The 14,060-nt window shown below is 45.5% G+C and overlaps 1 pseudogene; it reads left to right on the forward strand.

Annotated features, from left to right (window-relative positions):
- Positions 1–529: 529 nt before the first annotated feature.
- LOC139230684 (U2 spliceosomal RNA) lies at positions 530–765 on the forward strand (annotated as a pseudogene).
- The last annotated feature ends 13,295 nt before the right edge of the window (positions 766–14,060 follow it).

Genomic DNA, 14,060 nt, shown 5'->3' on the forward strand with positions numbered 1-14,060 from the left:
GTCCATCAGGAAGGATGTGGCATTGGAGGGGTGACGATCCCAGGCAGCGGAGGCGCTCAGGTCAAGACCTCCCTGTACGTGGACGACGTGGCCATCTTTTGCTCGGATCTGCAGTTGGTCCGCAGATTGCTCACAATCTGCGACCAGTTTGAACTGGCCTCGGGAGCAAAGGCCAATCGCAGCAAAAGCGAGGCCATTTTCTTTGGCAACTGGGCCAACCGATCCTTTATTCCCTTCACCGTTAAGCCAGATTACCTGAAGGTGTGGGGATTATGGTTTGGAGCGGAAGGGGCGTACGCCAAAACTGTGAAGAGCGTAAAGTGAAACAAAAACTGGGATGGTGGAAGCTGCGCTCCCTCTCCATTGCAGGAAAGAACCTGGTCATCAGGAGTGAGGTGCTCTCGGGGTTGCTGCACATGGAACAGGTCTGGCCCATCTCATGCTCCTGTGCTGTGGCAGTCACCCGGGCTGTCTTCCAATTTGTCTGGAGGTCCAAAATGGAACGTGTCTGCAGAGACACGATGTACAAATCTCTGGACAGTGGATTTGGCCGAGATCAAGTGTAGTACCTGTTCTGACCAGCCACCATGACCTCCGGGTGGTTTCTCCCTGGTCAGGAAGGTATATGCTTGCTTTTTTGGAAACAGGAGGTGGGTGGGGTGGCTTGACCCATCCACCTCCACGGAGGTGTGTGGGTGGCTTGACCCATCCACCTCCATGGCACGAACCTGGTATTGCAGTACTTCCAGGAACGGTGCAGTGGCTCTTGGCCTTTTGGCTAAGAGCATTGGCGCAGAGTGATCCTTGGCATGTGCAAGGTGACCTCTGGCGTTTGTGATTTGACAAAGAATTGGAACGATTGGCTACGAATTAAAAAAAAAAAAAAAAAAAATCTCTGGACAGTGGAGGAAAGGACGTTCCTAACATGGCCCTCATCCTGATGGCCATCTTTGTGTGCGGCTGCATCAATCTGTGCACAGACCCCCGGTACGCAAACACCAAGTGTCACTCCGTGCTGAGGTTCTACCTGTCCCCGGTGTTGTGAAGGATGCGTCTGGCCACGCTGCCGCGAAACGCCCCCACCAGTTGGACCATGCCTGTCCACCTGTCTTTCGTGGAAAAGTTTTTCAGAAAAAACCCCTTTGACCACAAGGCCATAAAGCAGTGGTCAGCACGTAAGGTCCTGGGCGCCCTACGAAAGAAGGAGAGGGTGGACTCTGTCAGGCGGTTCCCCGAGCAGACTGTCGAACTCGTCTGGCAGAATGTCTCATCACCAGAGCTTTCACACAAACACCAAGACGTAGCTTGGTTGGCGGTGAGGAGGGCCCTACCCGTCAGATCCTTCATGCACAGCCGGGGTTTCAGAGACACAGCACTCTGCTCCCAAGTTGACTGTGGTGCGGACGAGACAGTCATCCATCTCCTTCGGGATTGCCCCTTTGCAAGGCAGGTATGGAAGGAGATGCAGTGGTTGCTGTCGAGGTTCATCCCAAGCAGCTCTGTAACACAGGACTCTGTGCTCTACGGGCTGTTCCCAGGGACACACACCGAGACAGACATCATCTGCTGCTGGAGGGCCATCAACTCAGTGAAAGACGCTCTTTGGTCTTGCCGAAACTTGTTGGTCTTCCAGAGCAAGGAGATGTCCACGTCTGCATGTTGCAGACTGGCGCAATCCATGATCCAGGAGTACGTGCTGAGGCACGGTGGGGAAGACCACCGTTTAAAGCCCTTCCGCCACGGTAAACCCAGGGGCTGGAATCAGTATAAAACTCCCCTCGGGCTGTACTTGTAAACCTTTTGTATACCTAGAGCACCATGATCTGAAAACACCTATGTAGTGCCATGTATAATGCAAGTTCTGTTTAGTAATGTATGTTGCAAAGAAATGTAACTGTACCTCACCCATTCCGTGTATCGTATAGTGCCACATGTAACGTAATTTGATGACTGTATTACAATGTATCCTGGATTGTACTGAATTGTACCTCGAAATGTAAAGCAAGCAAATGTACTGAACGGAACTGCCGTTAGCATCCAAATGTATTGTATGGAATTGCTGACCGTATCCAAATGTACTGACCTGCTTTCCAATGTATTGTGCAAATTTTTATATGAATAAAGTGTATTTTAAAATTTAAAAAAAAGGTTCCGCCTGTGCTTTGCTGAGCTGCATGCAACTGATGCAAACATGATTCCAGCTCAGAGTCAATTCCCGGCCACCATACATGAGACCTGGTGATGGCTTTCATCATTACAATGCCGGGATGTGTGCTATGTAGCTCACGTACAAATTTCTCTCTCCCTTTCTTGAGCACAACAGCATGATTGCCCCACAGTATACAGTCCGTCTGAATAGGCAGTTCAGCTTTGTGACGAATGTAAGGCATTTTGCTCCTCACACATTAGCTTCGATATGTCAGACCAATCACCTTTGAGGATGCAACTCTTCACCACCGATAAAATTGGGTCCTGGCTGGTCCAGGTCTTAACTTGTTGAGCCGTGACAGGTGTTCCTTCATTCTCAAAAGCATCCATAACTAACAATAGGTCCGCCGGTTGTGGCGTTTCCACCTCCGGTGTCGGCAATGGCAGATGGCTCAAAGCATCGACACAATTCTTGGTGCCAGGTCTATGGCGAATGACATAATCTTAAGTGGATAATGTCAGCGCCCACCTCTGGATGCAGGATGAAGCATTGGTATTGATACTTTGTTTTCAGAGAACAGTGAAATGAACGGCTTGTGATCTGTCTCCAGTTCAAACCGAAGACCAAACAGGTACTGATGCATCTTTTTAACCCCATACACACAGGCTAGTGCTTCTTTCTCTGCCATGCTGTAGGCTCTTTCTGCTTTAGACAAACTTTTTGAAGCATATGCGACTGATTGAAATTTACCCGACTCATTTGCTTGTTGGAGTACGCAACCAATTCCATATGATGAAGCATCGCAGGCCAATACTAAATGTTTACATGGGTACAATGTACCAGCAGCTTGTTAGAACAAAGCAGATTAGTGGCTTTCTCAAAAGCTCTGTCTTGAGACGCACCCCACACCCAGTTGTCGCCTTTTTTTTAGCAGCAGGTGCAGTGGTTCTAATAAGGTGCTCAATTTAGGTAGGAAGTTACCAAAGTACTTGAGTAGACCCAGGAACGAATGCAGCTCTGTCACATTCTGCAGCTTGGGTAAATGCTTGATGGCCTTGGTTTTCGCGTCCGTGGGCCTGATACCATCAGCAGCAATTTTCCTTCCCAGGAATTTGACCTCTGGTGCCATGAAGACGCACTTCGAGCGTTTAAGTCTGAGTCCCACTTTGTCCAGACAATGTACAACCTCTTGCAGATTGATCAGATGTTCTTCAGAGTCACAACCTGTGATCAGGATGTCATCTTGGAACATGACGGTTCTGGGAACGTACTTCAGTAGACTCTCCATGTTCCTCTGGAATATTGCTGCAGCCGAGCGAATTCTAAAAGGGCACCTTTTAAATAAACAGTTCTTTATGCGTGTTAATGCATGTAAGTCTCTTTGACGTCTCAACCAGCTCCTGTGTCATATAGGCCAATGTCAAGTCCAGATTGGTGAACGACTTCCCCCCGGCTAGCATTGCAAACAAGTCATCAGCCTTCAGTAACGGGTACTGATCCTGTTTCAAAACCCTGTTGATTGTAGCCTTGTAGTCTCCACAGATTCTGAATGTGCCATCACTTTTCAGCACAGGAACAATGGGGCTGGCCCATTCATTAAATTCAACTGGTGATATGATCCCTTCACGCTGAGGTCTGTCCAGTTCAAATTTGACTTTCTCCATCATCATATACGGAACTGCCTGAGCTTTACGACGGATGGGTCTTGCATCTGAGTCCACGTGGATCTGCACCTTGGCTCCCGTGAAGTTGCCGATGCCTGTTTCGAACAGCGAGGAGAACTTGCTCAGTATTTGGACACATTTATCTTTCTCCGATGACAACACCTTGATGTTGTTCCAATCGCATCTGATTTTTTTTAAGCCACTTCCTGCCGAACAGCGATGGACCATTGCCTGGGACAATCCATAGCGGTAACTCATGAACCGCACCATCATACGACACTTTAATTGTGGCACTGCCAATCACCATTATGAGTTCTTTGGTGTACGTGTGCAAGTTGGCATTGACTGGACTCAGCCTGGGCCTCACAGCCTTAGTATCCCACAGCTTGTCGAATGCCCTCTGGCTCATTATCGATTGACTCAACCCCATCGATCAGTTCCATCGATACTAGCACCCCATTAAATTTCATGTTGATCATTATCGGTTTGCTCTTAGTTAGGAACAAGTACAGTCCATACACTTCCTCCTCTGGTATCTCAGATTGCGTATCCAGATCCGCGCTAGTCTCACCATTATCCTCCACGTCGTGTGTCGCAGCACGCTTGCTCATCTGCGGACACTTGCGTTGGAGATGCCCCACTCTCAGCCAGCCTTTGCAACAATATTGCTTAAATCAGCACTGCTGGTGCCGGTGATTTCCCCCACAAAGCCAACATGGAGAAATCGGATGCATTCCTACTGGCGGACTTTGGGCAGCCATGTGCCACTCTGCTGAATGCCGAATCAATCATATTTACAGTACTTGCTGAGTTTCAATTTTTCACTGATATCTGCTTTAGACTTCTATCTGTCGTCATGCATGACTGAGCGATTTTGATGGCCCTGTTCAAGTCCAACGTCTCCACCACCAGTAGTTTACGCAGGATCACCTCGTGGTTTATTCCCATTATAAAGAAGTCCCGCAGCATGTCTGCCAACACAGCCCAAAACATACACCGTCCCGCTAGACGTCGCAGGTTGGCAATGAATTCCACTGCATTCTGACCCTCTGAGCGAACGTGCATGTAAAATTTATATCTCGAGATGATGATGTCTTCGTCTGGCTTAAGGTGGTCCTGTACCAGTGTACACAATTCTTCATACGTCTTCTCTGTTGAACTCACAGGCAAGAGTAGATTATTTATCAGACCATAAATATTTGGACCGTAAACTGTGAGGAACACCACCCAGCGCCAATCTGTGTCACCAACCTCCTCCATTTTGTTGGCCATGAAGAACTGGCTCAAACGGCTCACAAAGTCTGCCCAATCTTCTCCTTACACAAATCACTCCAACAATCCAATTGTGCTCATTTTTGCATGCAAAGATTCTAGTTGCCTCGTCGCCAAGTGTTGAACATGCAATAACTGTTAGACTGAGTACTGTTTAACTCCAAGAGGTAGGACCTTGGCTCTGCTTTATTAAGGCCCAAAGTGACTAATATACAAAATGGCTGGCCTTTTATACTTGGGCTGCACACACGTGCGTGGAGCCCAATGGCCTCAAACAGTGACGCCATCTAGTGGCTAGTGATCCCAAAAGTACATACATGACAAAGTGTAAGACAGTTGATAAGCAGTGGCAGACATTTAAGGAGATATTTCATAACTCTCAACAAAAATATATTCCAGTGAGAAGGAAAGACTTTAAGAGAACCATCCATGGTTAACTAACAAAGTAAAGGACGGTTTCAAATTGAAAACAATGGCATACAAAGTGGTCAAGATTAGTGGGAGACCAGAGGATTGGAAAAGTATTAAAAGCTTGCATAGGATGACTAAAAAAATAATAAAGAGCGGGAAGATTGATCATGAAAGTAAACTAGCAAGGAATATAAAAACAGATAGAAAGAGTTTCTACAAGTATATAAAAAGGAAGAGAGTGGCTCAGGTAAATATTGGTTCCTTAAAGGCTGAGACTGGGGATTAATAATGGAAAATAGGGAAATAGCAGAGACTTTGAACAAATATTTTGTATTGGTCTTCATGGTAGAAGACACTAATTACATCCCAATAATGGATAATCAAGGGGCTGTAGAGAGGGAGGAACTTAAGACAATCACTATCACTAGAGGAAAAGTACTCGGTAAACTAATGGGACTAAAGGTGGACAAGTCCCCTGGACCTGTTGACTTGCATCCTAGGATCATAAAAGAAGTGGCTGCAGAGAAAGTGGATGCATTGGTTGTAATCTACCAAAAATCCCTGGATTCTGGGGATGTCCCAGCAGATTGGAAAACCTCGAATCTAATGCCCTTATTTAAGATAGAAAGCAGGAAACTATCGAGTGGTTAGCCTAACATCTGTCATTGGGAAAATGTTGGAATGCATTATTAAGGAAGCAGTAGCAGGACATTTGGAAAAGCATAATACATTCAAGCAAAGTCAGCATGGTTTTATGAAAGGGAAATCACGTTTGACAAATTTGTTGGAGTTCTTTGAGGATGTAATGAACAGGGTGGATAAGGGGGAACCAGTGGATGTGGTGTATTTGGATTTCCAGAAGGCAATCAATAAGGTGCCACATAAAAGGTTACTGCACAAGGTAAAAGTTCACGGGGTTGGGGTTAATATATTAGCATGGATAAAGGATTGGCTAACTAACAGAAAACAGAGAGTCGGGATAAATGCGTAATTTTCCGGTTGTCAAACGCTCATTAGTGGGGTGCCGCAGGGATCGGTGCTGGGGCCACAAATATTTACAATCTATATTAATGATTTGGATGAAGGGACCGAGTGTAACGTAGCCAAGTTTGCTGATGAATCAAAGATGGGTGGGAAAGCAAGTTGTGAGGAGGACACAAAAAATCTGCAAAGGGATATAGACAGGCTAAGTGAGTGGGCAAAATTATGGCAGATGGAGTATAATGTGAGAAAGTGTGAGATTATCCACTTTGGCACAAAAATTTAAAAACCAAATTATTGGCCTGGAAATCCTGGCCTCCCCAGGTCTGTAAGGAGTGTCTACGGACCCAGGAAGATATTGGAAAAGCCAGTTTTTTGCACACAATGCGCATGCGCTAAAAAACGGCTTTTCCGATCTGTGAAGCTGGAGCTTGACAAATTGTCCATATCTCGGGTGTGAGGACATTTGCTTGGGCAAGATTGTGGCATTTACCCATATCTTGCCCAGCAAACGTCTTCAAAATTCTTGCGCCTGATAAAAGCAGGGTCATCGCCTACTGTTACAGGCATAAGAGTTTAAAAACATACCAAAATATAATTAAATTAACTTTAAAAAACATATTTTATTTTAAAAAAAAACCTGCCCACTACGTTACATTTATTTTCAACCAGAATTTTAAAAACTTTTAAAAAACTCGGAATTTTTTTTCTATTAGATATTTATTAACTTTAATTTTAATTATGTGGTATGTTTTTATTTTTTATTATATGTGTGTAGTGTCTTTGATTTTTTTCTCATTAATACCAATGAGAACTGGTAGATACGGAGTTATTGCTATTAATGAGAAAGCTCTGAAATACTGTACCTGATTGGCTGAGCACTCACACATGACTGCACCTTCTCCATGGGAGCCTCGAGGACGGGAGCGCGCTTTGCAGCACGGGAAGAGAAGGCCTCCTCACCGGAATCCCACGCTTCTCCAGGACCACCAGGTAACTTCTTAGAAATGTTTCAGGAAACAGGCAAATGCCCGCGGGAAGCCTCCGACCCCAATTTCAGCCCCAAAATTTAAATGGAGGGAAATTACAAAATGCTGTAGTGGAGAATGACCTGGGGGTCCTTGTGCATGAAATACGAAATGTTAGTTGCTGGTACGGCAAGTGATCAGGAAGGCAAATGGAATGTTGGCCTTTATAGACTCCATTGACTCTGGATCAGTTCCTATGGAGTGGAGGGTAGCCAATGTAACCCCACTTTTTAAGAGAGAAAACAGGGAATTTTCGACCGGTCAGCCTGACATCGGTAGTGGGTAAAATGATTAAGGATGTCATAGCAGCGCATTTGGAAAGAGATGACATGATGGGTCCAAGTCAGCATGGATTTTTGAAAGGGAAATCATGCTTGACAAATCTTCTGGAATTTTTTGAGGATGTTTCCAGTAGAGTGGACAAGGGAGAAGGAGTTCGTGTGGTGTATTTGGACTTTCAGAAGGCCTTCGTCAAGGTCCCACACAAGCGATTAATGTGCAAAGTTAAAGCACATGGGATTGGGGGAAGTGTGCTGACGTGGATTGAGAACTGGTTGGCAGACAGGAAACAAAGAGTAGGAGTAAATGGGTACTTTTCAGAATGGCAGGCAGTGACTAATGGGGTAGCGCAATGTTCTTTGCTGGGGCCCCAGCTGTTTACACTGTACATTAATGATTTAGACAAGGGGATTAAATGTAGTATCTCCAAATTTGCGGATGACACTAAGTTGGGTGGCAGTGTGAGCTGCGAGGAGGATGCTATGAGGTTGCAGAGTGACTTGGATAGGTTAGGTGAGTGGGCAAATGCATGGCAGATGAAGTATAATGTGGATAAATGTGAGGTTATCCATTTTGGTGGTAAAAACAGAGAGACAGACTATTATCTGAATGGTGACAGATTAGGAAAAGGGGAGGTGCTACGAGACCTGGGTGTCATGGTACATCAGTCATTGAAGGTTGGCATGCAGGTACAGCAGGCGGTTAAGAAAGCAAATGGCATGTTAGCCTTCATAGCGAGGGGATTTGAGTACAGGGGCAGGGAGGTGTTACTACAGTTGTATAGGGCCTTGGTGAGGCCACACCTGGAGTATTGTGTACAGTTTTGGTCTCCTAACTTGAGGAAGCACATTCTTGCTATTGAGGGAGTGCAGCGAAGATTCACCAGACTGATTCCCGGGATGGCGGGACTGACATATCAAGAAAGACTGGATCAACTGGGCTTGTATTCACTGGAGTTCAGAAGAATGAGAGGGCATCTCATGGAAACGTTTGAAATTCTGATGGGTTTAGACAGGTTCGATGCAGGAAGAATGTTCCCAATGTTGGGGAAGTCCAGAACCAGGGGTCGCAGTCTAAGAATAAGGGGTAAGCCATTTAGGACCGAGATGAGGAGAAACTTCTTCACCCAGAGAGTGGTGAACCTGTGGAATTCTCTACCACAGAAAGTTGTTGAGGCCAATTCACTAAATATATTCAAAAAGGAGTTAGATATAGTCCTTACTACTAGGGGGATCAAGGGGTATGGCGAGAAAGCAGTAATGGGGTACTGAAGTTGCATGTTCAGCCATGAACTCATTGAATGGTGGTGCAGGCTCGAAGGGCCGAATGGTCTACTCCTGCACCTATTTTCTATGTTTCTATGTTCTATGTTTCTAATGCAAGGCCAATGGAGTATAAAAGCAGAGAAGTCCTGCTACAACTGTACAGGGTATTGGTGAGGCCACACCTAGGGTACAGCGTTCAGTTTTGGTCTCCATATTTAAGGAAGGATCATCATCATCATAGGCCGTCCCTCAGAATCAAGGAAGACTTGCTTCCACTCTAAAAATGAGTCCTTAGGTGACTGAACATTCCAATACGAGAACCACAGATCCTGTCACAGGTGGGACAGATAGTCATTGAAGGAAAGGATGGGTGGGACTGGTTTTCCGCACGCTCCAGCCACTGCCTGTGCTTGGTTTCTGTATGCTATCGGCGACGAGACTCGAGGTGCTCAGCGCCCTCCTGGATGCACTTCCTCCACTCAAGGTGCTTTTTGGCCAGGGATTCTCGGGTGTCAGTGGGGATGTTGCACTTTATCAAGGAGGATTTGAGGGTGTCCTTGAAACGTTTCCTCTGCCCACCTTTGGCTCGTTTGCCGTGAAGGAGTTTCGAGTAGAGCGTTTGCTTTGGGCGTGTCGTGTCAGGCATGTGAACAATGTGGCCTGCTCAGCGGAGCTGATCGAGTGTGGTCAGTGCTTCAACGCTGGGATTGTTGGCCTGGTCGAGGACGCCAACATGATTTACTTGCATTGGAGGCTGTTCAGAGAAGGTTCACTAGGTTGATTCTGGAGATGAGAGGGTTTACTTATGAAGATAGGTTGAGTAGGTTGGGCCTATACTCATTGGAGTTCAGAAGAATGAGAGGTGATCTTATTGAAACTTTTAAGATAATGAGTGGGCTCGACAAGAAGGGTACAGAGAGAATGTTTCCACTCAAGGCAATCTAGAACTAGGGGGACATGGTCTCAGAATAAGTAACCACCCATTTAAAACGGAGATGAGGAGGAATTTCTTCTCTCAGAAGATTGTAAATCTGTGGAAGTCTCTGCCCTCGAGAGCTGTGGAGGCTGGGTCATTGAATATTTAAGATGGAGGTAGACACATTTTTGAGCGATAATGTAGTAAAGTGATATGGAGTATGACAAAGACAATCAACACAGGCCTGTTGTGGAGAAAAGAATTGTTTGATTGCTTGCTCAAGGTAGACACGGTCTACACCAGTTCCTTAACTGGATGTCTTCCCAACCATTCTCCTCGAACACTTCAGGAGCTGCTTCTTTTAACCAGAATTCTTTGCAAAGTCATCATTTACATTATCATTGTTCAGTCTTTCTACCGCGTGACAATTTTTTCGCTTTGTTACAGATTGTTTCAACATCTTACTTGGGTATAAATATATTTATCCTACAGCCGTGCTCCTGCCAATAACAGGAACTTACACCAAAAACTTAGGGCCATTGTTCTAAAAAAATGCGTCCTGTGGTTAGGCTGCAATGATAATTTGCCATATCAGCTTATTTTTTGCCTGGCCAGCATAAAGCGTGTTTAACTCTTTAATCACCCCTTCGATCTCCCCTTTGGTCATATGGTTATTCTATTAACCCACTCTGACCAATCTTTTTACCTTACTAGACTCGTGTGTCTCCAGCCCCGATTTTGTTGATCAGGTGATAGGATTGGGACACTCACAACTCGTATCAGGTATTCATGTTGATTTGGTTCATCTCCCCTGTTACTTACTTTCAGCAAAGGCTTCCTTTCGGATTTCTGAGCGGCTTTTACCAGCGCTTTCATCCTTCTCCTCCTACATCTAAAGCACCATTCAAACACTATCACTAATACATTAGATATAATTCTTATCCAAATGAACATTAAATCCAAAATTCCATTGGCCAGCACTTTGTTTGCGTCCTTTTTCAGCTTCACAATCTTTTTCATCAGGATGATGTATTTTGTCGTTGCTCATTGACACTCTTCTCCAACGCTGTCTGTTCCTCACTTAGTTTGGGAATGGGTTTTCCCTGAGGCTCTTCGAAGCCCTCGTACCCTGCCTGTGTAGTGTCTACCACCATTCCACTGATAGTTTCTTCTTTTAATTCTGGGTATATAATATGTCCCTGAATATTAACCACTTCTCTGGTCGTAAAGCAAAAGTCAGTGGTAGTGATGGGGCAGTGAGTTACTCCTCCCACAGTCATGTTAGTGGCTGTGGTGCTGACACACCATTGCCTGTTACTTCATGGTGCTGCTGTTGTCTCGAAATCCAGCATCAGCGGTGTTATGTTCAGGACGCATCCTTCTGTGCGTCTGTATCCACAGTCATCTTGATCAAATTTGTGATGTTCTCAGCACAAAACAACCTGGTTATTCTTATAACAATCTTTAACGCACGCACCCTTGGTTTCATCTCCCTTCTTAATAATGTTATGGTGCAGTTTGTGGTCTCTGACCTGTGTTTGGTTTCTTATTTCTCCTATATTGTCAACTTTATACAGGAGGTTTCCCTTGGCCACATCATATTGTGGTATTGACAGTACAAATCCGATTATATTCTGATGACCAGTTACACATTTCGTTTTAGGAACCCATGCATGGCTATTTCACCTGATTTCACCGGCATCTGTTTCCCTTTTTCTCAAGGTCCATTCCCTGAATACATCATTGGTTATCCAATCTGGGACCTCCCCATTTTGTAGCTGTTCTAAGTTATGTTCTAATGTGCTTATCATCCATGCTCCATACCCGGCGCATACCGCGTCATTTCGACCGCTTTCGCTATTTTACTTTTTGGTTTGCATTTATTAAGTTAATTGTCTTGGCATGATCCTGATTGGGCCTGCATTTTCTCACTATCATTTCTCCTCTCCAGCAACCCTCTTAGGGTTTGGGTGAGTTGGTCAACCTGCTCTTCTACCATCTGGAGATCTATAGTGTTTACCGTGGCTACGCCTGCCACATATCCCACACCCCCATCATTTCTAATATCCCCCTTTTTTGTCTTATCTTCCCTTTTAATGTAATAAACCTCAGGGTCTTAGACTCGAGTCCATCGAAGGCCTGCAGTGTCAGATTTTTATACATGCTTATTGTTTTTGACCCGCAGGAACTGGGGATCGTTAGATCGGTCAGATTTAGAAATATCGTGATTATCTTCTGGCATATTCCAAAGTGTATCTTTTCCTTCATGTATTTCATTACTAACCCCCCTTTGGCCCACTTTGTTATGTGAGGGCACCTTGGAGTTCTCCTCATACACAGAAACATCGCTCCCTCTCCTGTATGATTGTCACAACTTGTACTTCCCTCTGGGGCAGGTAATGGGCTACTAGTTTCTTCCTTGTCCTTGTAGAATTATAAGGGTGGTGGTGATCACGTTTATATGCATTCTGTTGATAAAATACATCCTGGATATTCCAGGCTTTTAGTTAGATTCTTACCATTTCTACTTACTGGAATGTTTGCACCATTTCTCTGACCTTTCCCAGGTCCATTTTATTGTGGCAAGTACCCCAGTATTGAAAATATTAAACCTAGTCCCCCGAAAAGTCCATCTAATAATGCATGCCTCCACTCCTTATTCTTTCAGCTGGGACCAATCGTTCCATCGGCCCCCAATTTTCATATTTACGCCTGCACACGTGTCTCCGCTAATCAGTACTTCATCGGGTCCACTCTGTCGAGGGGCGAATCCAGATTTTTCTGTTAACACCCGAACCATTACCCTTGCCCCACCTCGGGTACTACCGCCAGGGGTTTTGTTCCTTTATCCTCGTCTTCCTCTTCCTGCTTATCTCACACATCCCGTCACCTACCTTTCAACTGCCTACTCAGTTCCATCACATACTTCCTAATTCTGTTGTGTAAAGGTCCCAACGTTACTTCTCCTGTAACTATTTCCTCAGGGAGTTTTATTGCTTGTCCAGTTATTAGTTAGTAAAGGGTGAGTCCTCTTGTGCGGTTCGGTGTAGCACACAGTCTCATCAATATGGTGGCCAGGAGTTCCGGCCTGGATTGCTTTACTAAAGGGAGGTTTTACCTGCGCTTGTTTTCTGCATGCTCTCGGCGACAAGACTCGAGGTGCTCAGCGCCCTCCCGGATGCTCTTCCTCCACTTAGGGCGGTCTTTGGCCAGGGACTCGCAGGTGCCAGTGGGGATGTTGCATTTTATCAAGGAGGCTTTGAGGGTATCCTTGAAAAACATCTGTGTAGAGGAAGCAGAGTTAACATTTCGGGTCCGATCTGACCAAGGGTCATTGACCCAAAATGTTAACTCTGCTTCCTCTCCACAGATGCTGACTGACCTGCTGAGAATTCCAGCATTTTCTGGTTTTTATTAGAGATGTGACAGGTTTTAACCAACTGCAAGGGTAGGGAAAGGTGGAGAGGGGCGCGGTGGGGGGAGGAATGAACAAAAGAAAAGGTCTGTGATAGGGTGGAAAGCAGGAGTGATGAAATAATAAGACGTATGATTGTACAAAGCAAAAGGAGATGGTAATGGAACAAGTAAAGAAAGAAAAGATAGGTCTAGAAGAGATGTATCTGGGAATGGCAGAATAATCAATAGCTGCCATCCGAATAAAATAGGGCAGAGATTATGGAATGAAATTGTAGATCTCGATGTTGAGTCCAGAAGTATGTAAAACATGAGCTGCTGTTCCCCATGCTTGCGGTGAGCTTCATTCGAACAGTGTCAGAGGCCGAGGACCGAGAGGTCAGAGTGCGAGTGGAGCGGAGAATTAAAGTGATATGCGACCGGAAGCTCGGGGTCACACTTACGGACTGAACGGAGTTGTTCCACAAAGCAGTCACCCAATCTCCGTTTGGTCTGCCCAATGTAGAGGATGTTTGGGGCCCTGGACGGTGGGAAGGGAGGCGGTAAAAGGGCATGTGTTGCATCTCCAGCACTTGCACGGGAAGATGCCGTGGGAAGGGGAGGGGGTGCTGGGGATGATAGAGGAGACCAGGATGTCGCGGAAGGAGCGATCCCTTCGGAAAGCTGCTGTCTTCGAGAAGG

Source organism: Pristiophorus japonicus, chromosome 19 (assembly GCF_044704955.1).
Source record: "Pristiophorus japonicus isolate sPriJap1 chromosome 19, sPriJap1.hap1, whole genome shotgun sequence".
Lineage (NCBI taxonomy): Eukaryota > Metazoa > Chordata > Chondrichthyes > Pristiophoridae > Pristiophorus > Pristiophorus japonicus.